We start from the raw sequence: 9,639 nt of genomic DNA on the forward strand, positions 1-9,639 counted from the left end.
TGATGCTTGAAAGCTGATATTGCTCTGAAATTTTGGTGGTAGTTTACTCTTGTTACACTAGCTTTGCTATAAAAATTTCATGATCAGTTCTTTGTTGTAGCTTTTTATTTGATTTAATCCTTGTTTAGTATACTTTATTTATGATAAATAGTTTCTGTTCTTGTTAAATCCTGAAAATATTCCTGAGTGTTCATCTAGAATATCTTAACTTGTCCAGGAAGTTTGAGAATCAGTTAATGGCTAGAACAGGAGCTAAAATTGAATCTTTCTAAACTGATGTCTGTTTTATTTATTTTCTCAGATTTATTTCGGTGTAGATAAAATCATGAAAAAATCACAGTAAATATATCATACCTGTGTAGATCTCCTGTTAAATTTTGAGCTTCTGTTTTGATCTATTTTGATCTGTATAATTCAAGCTTGTACTAGGTGTTGCCTACATAAATGATTTGTTGTGATTAAATGGTTACATATCTTGGCATGATTTTTGTAGTGTAGATTACTTTGTTCATGTTCTGTTTAGTGTAATTTTGGTAGATTTTATTACTATTTGTACTCTGATTTGTTGATTTATTTACAAACCATGACTTAGTGGTATAGTAAATCACCACCACTCATTTTATGAAGTTAGTTAACTTCTTTTGTGCTGTTGATCATGATGCCTTGTGTAGTTAAATTTGTTATTTAACTACTCTATAAACGATTGCCCATGTTTGTTTATAATGTTGTTCTTGCATTACATATAGATACGACTACTTTGTCAGACGGGACGTACGAGTTGATCCCGGAATCTGACGGAGGTGATCTCGAAGCTCAAGTAAACACTGCGGAACTAACTGAAGCCCCGGACCAAAGTTCGGAAGAGCCTAGGGCTGAAATAGTTAGCAACTACCGAGAAGGCAAGCCCCGGACATAACCTATACTTCAAATTAATTTCTTTTACTGTATTATTTTACTTGTGCATTTACAGTTCATAGGAGTTGAATTGAAACTCTAGATGCATGATCCTAGGAACCCCTGTACTGAACACTAGACTTGAGTTCGAATAATTGCTAAGCTTATAGGACCGGTAAAAGTCGAGTGATTGCCTGTCACTCGCGAGCTTTATAGGAATTGCCTGTTTACTTTCTGTTATCAATATAAGGACGACGGACGGGGTTGTGCTCGATATCATGTCCTATGTGAGACCCCGTCTGTGTTGATGAACTTGCTAAGGTCGCGGTGTGTGGTAGTGCTGGTTAAGTTTTTGAAAGTACTAGTCACATGCCGTAAATATGGTACGCGGCAAGCCTAGTAGCCGATTGGACCGGGGAGTGGATATACCTTTCACTCTCTCAGTAGGGATAGGTTTTATTATTATGTTGCGCAACACTACGACTTCAAGGGACAAGGTTCGGCCTTGGAGCCCTGTAGTCGGGGAGAGTGACCCTATCCACAAGCCGGAAAGAAAGGTCAACGGTTGTTTGGGAATGACCCGACGGTATTCCAGACGTGTGTGCTAGGTTACCCTTGCAAGGTTGAATTTCGATTCAGAATCGTCCGCCTCTCACGATGAAATGAGACTGCTTGATCTCTTTGCCACACAGAGTAATAAGAGCAACAATATTCTTATTAATCTTGATGTTTGCTTAGAAGTTCCACCATGTTTGGTTAGTAGATGCATACATAGAATGGTTAATCAACTAGAATCTTGAAGCTAAAACTTGAAAGTAAGGACCTACTCTTTATTGCTTTTCAGCAAAGGAAAAACCAGAGCCTTACAAAGCCTTGCATAGTCTAGCTAAGGTGGGCTACTTATACCCGTTGTCGGTTAAGTCTTGCTGAGTATTAGAATACTCAGCCTTGCTGTTGAAACCCTTTTTCAGGTATGAGTTTTGAGGATCAGATCGCTAGCTTAACCTATCCTTGCTCGTTGCCTCCTGGCTGGTCCGTAGAGTGGGATACGTCTTCGGCCGGCAATGACTATGACGAGTGATACCATGCCTGGGCTAGCCTGGTATCCTTTTTGCGACGTGTTGTAGCCGTCGTGTTTTATCTTCCGCTGTTTTAAACTCTGATTCTACACTTATGTTTTTGTATAACTGTATTACTTAAGTTGGTTTTGTAATAATCTTTTGAACTGGTTTGTAATCTTTAATATGCCTGTGTTGAAAAATTGTGGTTGTAATATCTCTGAACTCGCCTTCGTGCGGGGTATGCTTGTTCGATCCGAGAATCGGTGGTTGTATCGGGACGTTACCCGACAGACCAAAAATTGTTCCGTTTGAAGTGCGTTTAAGCTAATGTTGCCTTTATGGTGATGGTTTACGCACTTGAGCCGGGATAATTTAGGCGGTTCTGCCACAGCTGGCATCAGAGCTACAAGCATATACCAGAGGTGTTGGAACCTTAAAAATCGTTTCATATAAAATTGGAACCATAAAGAATTTCGGAAAACTACGTTGGATTCGTTAAGAGTTGTGTTTAGAACGTAAAGTCCTAGGGAATTTATGGGAATTACTAGGTGGTTATTTTTGTATGGTTTATGTTATCTGACTTCCAGCACTTTATATTTTGTCAAACCATACTCACAAGCAACTCTTAATTCTTGTAACGACGCACCTACGTGAGGTAAGATGGTAAGGATCCTCAGTCAGCTGAGGGAGTCTGACCTTCCCGTCGGTGATGCGAGCCGAACGCTGCCCTCAAGCAGTGGCTTACTTGAGGTGCTTCCAATATACCGACTATTAGTTGACTATATTGGGAGTAAAGTGTACTCAGTCAGCTGAGGGAGTCTGACCTTCCCGTCGGCGATGCGAACCGAACGCTGCGCTCAAGCAGTGACTTACTTGAGCTGCTGCCAATATACCGATCTCGGTCGACTATATTGGGAGTAAAGGAACTCGTGAATACGCCACTAAGTAGCGTATGTTAACGTTGGCCATACGGCGGACATTGTATGGCTGCCGCTTCTATAGTGAGCGGTAATGGCTGGGAACGCTTTCATGAGTGCTGGCATGAAAGGTTCATTGGGGTTATATATTTATGTTATGTCAATCTTATGCAGGTACGCTAACCACGATTCGATAAGATAAGAACGGTTAGAATGTATCGACTAGCTATATAGGGAGAGCCGTATTTATGTATGCCACCGTGCTAACCACGTAAGCCCAACGATAGTTGGCAATTGTTTATCTTGTGAGGAACGAACAGGACGTGCATGCATATCTAGTTGATGTTTGATTTGTTCCTAGTACTTGAAGTTGCTACATGAGCTTGTTAAGGAATTTCTAGTATGAATCCTTATAAGATAAGTGTTAGTGTGCTTAAAACATGAGTGAGTGAAACTCTGATGTTAGTAGCATATTAGTAAAATGCTTAGGTTTCCTTAGATGAAAAATATGGTTTCGAGTCATGCCTTCCTCCTAAGCCCCATCTTGTTGTTATAAGGATCTTTTTATTCCTTAGAATCTCAAATGATGAACCAGTACCGATTGTGGTTTATTATTCTTTGAGTTTGGAATCATATCATCTTGTGAATTAGAATCACATTTGTTTTACCGCAGTCTTCTTAAAGCTTTATTTGAGAAGTCTTGAGATAATTGTATTACTCACATTTGAATCCTTTTTGATTCAGATGGCGACTTGTTCCCAGATCTTTTGGGATGAGGAGGGAAATGCTCATACCGATTGTCTGTACTGGGAGGGTTTTCCGAGGATTCTTTGGGATTCACTTCGTATCTTCCACTACCCAGATCCACCCCAGTACACGGGACGCCAGTTTTCGGAGGATGGAATTAAGAAGAACAGAGTTAAGATGATCATTCCTCAGCACCCCACCTTGGAGTGGCCACCAATTGAGATTGAGGTGATTGGGTATCGTCTTGTGGATGCGTTTGAGAAAGCAGCTCTCAACGCTATCACCACTTTTTGTGAGCACCATCCCGAGGAGGTAGCAGCATATCCTATTGGTTTGTTTCCAGCAGTCAGTGCTGGCAATGCAGAGTGGCTGTTCAGGGTCACACACTTTGGGCACTTGATTGGTGATGTAGCGGATGAGACTATCGAGGCAGTAGTCAGATATATGAATGCCCAGTCTCACTACCAGATACTTCAGCAGCGACACATGGACCAGGTGATAGACTTGGCCCAGAGTTTTCAGCGAGGCCTTCGTCTGAAGGATATTCAGATTGGGGGACTTCAGGATGCCGTTGTTGGGAGGGACACTGCTATTGCACAGTTTGAGCATCAGGCTATGGAGTATGGTGCTGAGATAGAGCAGCGCAACACAGTTATCGGTTTTCTTCAGGCGCAGGTGAATGAGCTGCAAGCAGATTGGGCTGATGCTTTAGCACATGTTGGTATGCTCCAGGAGCAACTAGATGCCCCAGCTGAGCCGGCAGCAGCAGAGGAGGACCCAGAGGAGATTGAGGGAGTATCTGACTTAGATTCCGAGCACGCACTTGCTGAGCCTAACCCTCAGCCGGACGACTCTTCTTCCGGCAGTGCCTCTTCTGTGGGCAACCTCGACGACTTCTAGGCGTCTTAGACTTGTCCTAGATAGCTGTATTCTCTTGTTGTAGCATATGTATATAGGGAAGATGTTGTTGTAAGATAGCCCTAGGTAGGAGTACCACTTGTTGTATTATATGTGGTATGGGTGAGCGATGTTAGGTTGTAAGAACAAGGCTGCCTTGGATGTAATATAAGTAGCGACTACCAGTTTGGAAATCATAATCTTTCTACTTAGCAAATCTCTTTATTTGTGCATTTTCACGCCGTTTGATGAATACAAGAGGTTGCAAATTTTTGTGGCATATGTGCTCATCAAATGTTAGCATGTTGAATCGGTGAGACTAAATTTTAGTCCAACCCCTTCTATGATCTCTGTTGTTTAGCAACATAGCACATAGCGATGAAGAGCGAATTGATAGATTATTTTCTTTACCCTTTGCTCTCAGCAATGAGTCTCTATACGATGGAGCATGAAGCTATCTAGCAGCTGACCAGTTTTGATTTTTGTGGGTTGCACATTTATGTGTTGTGCATATTGTGCTACACCGCATCTAGATACATTTTTGCTGATTTTGTTTTATCCAAATGTATGATCATTATACGTACCATTGATTTTGGAAGCGAGAAATATGTATCTAATGGATGTCTTCCATGATTACAGATGGTTGGTCATACACGTGGAACTCCTGATGGCTTCGGTTGTGAAAATGGCAGTGGATCTCAGCAACCACCGCCACCCCCGTCGAATCTGGCCGAGTTAATGGCCATGCAAATAGAGCTGCTTCGCCAGCTAGTCCATGGGCAACAAAATCAGCCACGCCAACAGTATGGAGGAAGGGAGGCACAACCAGCGGGTTACCAGGAATTCTTTGGTACCCAACCTCCACTTTTCAGCAAAGCTGATGACCCATTGGATGCCGATGCTTGGCTTCGTACAATCAATTCCAAGTTTGCTTTGTTAGCGGTACCATGTATTGATGCGAACAAGGCCCCCTTTGCCGCCCAATAGCTTCGCGGTCCTGCACGTATATGGTGGGATAATTATTGTGAAATGCAGCCTGCTGAACATATCATATCTTGGGAGGAATTCAGAACTGCATTCAGATCACATCATATTCCGGAAGGACTAATTGAAAGAAAGTTGAATGAATTCTTGACTCTAGATCAGGGAACCCGCACTGTTCTTCAATATGCACAGACCTTCAATCATCTGTGCCAATATGCGGGCCATCATGCTGATACTGATGCCAAGAAACGTGATCGTTTCCGTCGTGGCCTCAATACTAAGCTCAAAGAACGTTTAAACTTGGTTCAGCCCAATACCTATAATGAGCTGGTTAATATGGCCATTACACAGGAAGATTGTATTGCTGCACATCGTGCTGAGAAAAAGCGGAAGGCACCAACGGGACCCTCGAGTGCCCAGCCACCGAGGTATCGCCTGGTGCAAAATACTCCACCTAGGCCTCCACAAAGAAATGCCCCAGTGGGTAGGTTTGTCTTTAGGCCGCCTCAGCAACAAGAAGGATTCAGACCTCCAGTGCCTCAGCAACAGCAGCAGTTTAGCCCAAGGCCGAATGCCCCACAGTTCAATAGTGGGAATAGTAATAATCGATGCTTCAACTGCGGCAGTGCTTCTCATTTTGCCAAGAATTGTCCACAACCCAGAAGGAATAATCCAGGGCAAAACTCTAATCAGAACAACAACAACAACAACAAGGGCAAGGGCAAGAGGCAAATGGTGCAAGTCCGGCAAGGGCGAGTTAATTTTACTACTCTTGCAGACCTTCCAGCAGGAGCACCAGTTATGACGGGTACTTTCTCTATCCACAATAAACCCGCAGTCATATTATTTGATTCTGGTGCAACTCATAGTTTTATAAGTGCAAAATTTGGAGCAAGAGTAGGATTGGACTTTTGTCATACTAAGGGATATTTTATGATAACAACTCCTGGTGGGAAGATAGCTTCCAATCAAATCACTAGACATGTGCCAATTAATCTGGGTAGCAAATTGATCAAGACAGATTTAATCTTAATGAATTTAGAAGGCATGGATGTTATTCTGGGCATGGATTGGATGACTAAACATAAAGTACTATTAGATATCTCTTCCCGAGCTGTCGAGATAGATTCACCACATCAAGGAGTCACCATACTCTATCTATCACAACGAGAATACATTAACTCTTGTGCTTATGCCGCAAAAGAAATTAAACTTGAAGATATCCCTATTGTGTGGGAGTATGCGGATGTATTTCCAGATGATTTACCTGGAATGCCTCCTGACAGAGACATCGAGTTTGTTATCGAACTTCAACCCGGTACCGCCCCTATTTCTAAGAGGTCGTACCGAATGCCTCCAAATGAATTAGCATAATTGAAAGTCCAACTCCAAGACCTTCTTGACAAAGGTTTTATACGTCCAAGTTCTTCACCCTGGGGATGTCCAGCCCTGTTTGTGAAGAAGAAAGACAATAGTTTGAGGCTATGTGTTGATTATCGACCACTCAATGCGGTCACTATTAAAAACAAGTATCCTCTTCCCCGCATTGATATTCTGTTTGATCAGTTAGCTGGAGCTAAGGTTTTCTCTAAAATTGATCTTCGTTCTGGCTACCATCAAATAAAGATCAAGCCTTGTGATATTCCAAAGACTGCTTTCTCTACCAGATATGGACTATATGAATATTTGGTTATGTCTTTTGGTCTTACCAACGCCCCAGCATATTTTATGTACTTGATGAATTCAGTCTTCATGCCGGAGCTGGATAAATTCGTCGTGGTTTTCATTGACGATATCTTGATCTACTCCAAGAATGAAGAAGATCATGCTGAACATTTGCGTATCGTTCTCCAACGATTACGAGATCATCATCTTTATGCCAAATTCTCCAAGTGTGAATTTTGGTTGGACAGTGTGAAATTCTTAGGTCACACTATCTCCAGTGATGGTATATCTGTTGATCCAACTAAAGTACAAGAAGTGATGGATTGGGAATCTCCTATTTCAGTTCATCAAATTCGCAGTTTTCTTGGTTTAGCTGGATATTATCGTCGATTCATTACTGATTTCTCCAGAATAGCCAAGCCTATGACGGAGTTATTGAAGAAGGGAGTGAAGTTTGTTTGGAATGATAAGTGTGAAGAAGCTTTCCAAACTCTCAAAGCAAGATTAACTACCGCTCCAGTATTGTCTACACCGGACAGTACTAAACCTTTTGATGTCTATTGTGATGCGTCGGGTACGGGACTTGGTTGTGTGCTTATGCAGGACAACCGGGTTATCTCTTATGCATCAAGAGCTCTCCGGGATCATGAGAAGAATTATCCAACCCATGATCTGGAGTTAGCAGCTGTTATTCACGCTCTTAAGATTTGGAGACATCATCTTATGGGAACTCACTGTAATATTTACACTGACCATAAGAGCCTCAAATATATCTTTACTCAAGCTGATCTCAACATGAGGCAGAGACGCTGGCTAGAGTTAATAAAGGATTATGATCTAGAAGTGCACTATCATCCAGGAAAGGCTAATGTGGTTGCGGATGCACTCAGCCGCAAGTCACAATGCCATTGTCTATCTGTAGAACCATTCAATGAAACTCTATGCCAGGAAATGATGAAGTTAAACCTAGAAATGGTACCTCAAGGAAGTTTGAACCATATATCCCTTGAGCCTACACTTCATGATAGCATCATCATGGGGCAATTACATGATGAGGGTATCAAGGTCATCAAGGAAAAGTTATCACAAGGTGAAGCAAAGTATAAATGTTTCAGAGTGGATCATAGAGGAGTTTTATGGTTTGAATCTCGACTAGTTGTACCCAAGAATCATGAGCTTAGAAAGCAAATCCTTGATGAAGCACATCTTTCGAAATTTTCGATTCATCCCGGTGGTACCAAGATGTACCATGATCTCAAACAAAATTTCTGGTGGACTCGAATGAAAAGAGAGATCGCCAGATATGTTTCTGAGTGTGATGTCTGTCAAAGAGTTAAAGCTAGTCATTTGAAAGTAGCTGGTACTCTCCAACCTTTATCTATTCCATCCTGGAAATGGGAGGACATCAGTATGGATTTTATCGTTGGTTTACCCACTACTCCTCATAAGCATGATTCTGTTTGGGTAATCGTTGATAGACTCACCAAGACCGCTCATTTTATTCCAGTACACACCACTTATTCTGCCAAGAAGTACGCAGAGATTTATCTCGATCAGATTGTTCGTTTACATGGTATTCCAAAGACGATTATTTCTGATCGTGGGCCTCAGTTTATAGCACGTTTCTGGGAGCAAATGCAGGAATCCCTTGGAACAAAATTGATTCGTAGTTCAGCTTATCATCCACAAACAGATGGGCAAACTGAACGAATCAATCAAATCCTTGAAGACATGTTGAGGGCATGTGTTATTCAATATGGCAAGAATTGGGTTAAGTGCCTAGCACTGGCAGAGTTTTCCTACAATAATAGCTATCAATCCAGCTTGCAAATGGCACCATTTGAAGCATTATACGGTCGAAGGTGTCGAACCCCTTTGAATTGGTCCCAAGCAGGGGAACGCAAAATTTTTGGGCCAGATTTAGTCTCTGAGGCAGAAGAGCAAGTCAGAGTTATCCAGGTTAATCTTAAAGCAGCCCAATCAAGACAGAAAAGTTATGCAGACAAAAGAAGAGATCCTTTACAATTCGAGGTAGGAGGCTTTGTATATTTGCGAGTATCTCCTACTAAAGGTGTTCAACACTTTGGCTTAAAAGGGAAATTAGCACCCCGATACATCGGACCATTTGAAATTATCGAAACTTGTGGACCCGTTGCCTACCGACTTCGTCTTCCTTCTCAGTTGGCCGCCGTTCATGATGTCTTCCATGTATCACAACTTCGGAAGTGCACCAGGGTACCTACTGAAATCCTTGAACCACAGGATATCGAGATTGAATCCGATCTATCTTATACGGAGTATCCAATCAAGATTCTTGACACAAAAGAAAGAAGTACTAGAAGGGAGAAAGTTAAAATGTACAAAATCCAGTGGAATCAGCATACTGTAGAAGAAGCTACTTGGGAAACTGAAAATTTTCTCCAAAGAAACTTTCCCGACTTTCTTAGAACCAGTCCAGGTACCAAGTCTTTGCA

Source organism: Panicum virgatum, chromosome 6N, assembly GCF_016808335.1.
Source record: "Panicum virgatum strain AP13 chromosome 6N, P.virgatum_v5, whole genome shotgun sequence".
Taxonomy (NCBI): domain Eukaryota; kingdom Viridiplantae; phylum Streptophyta; class Magnoliopsida; order Poales; family Poaceae; genus Panicum; species Panicum virgatum.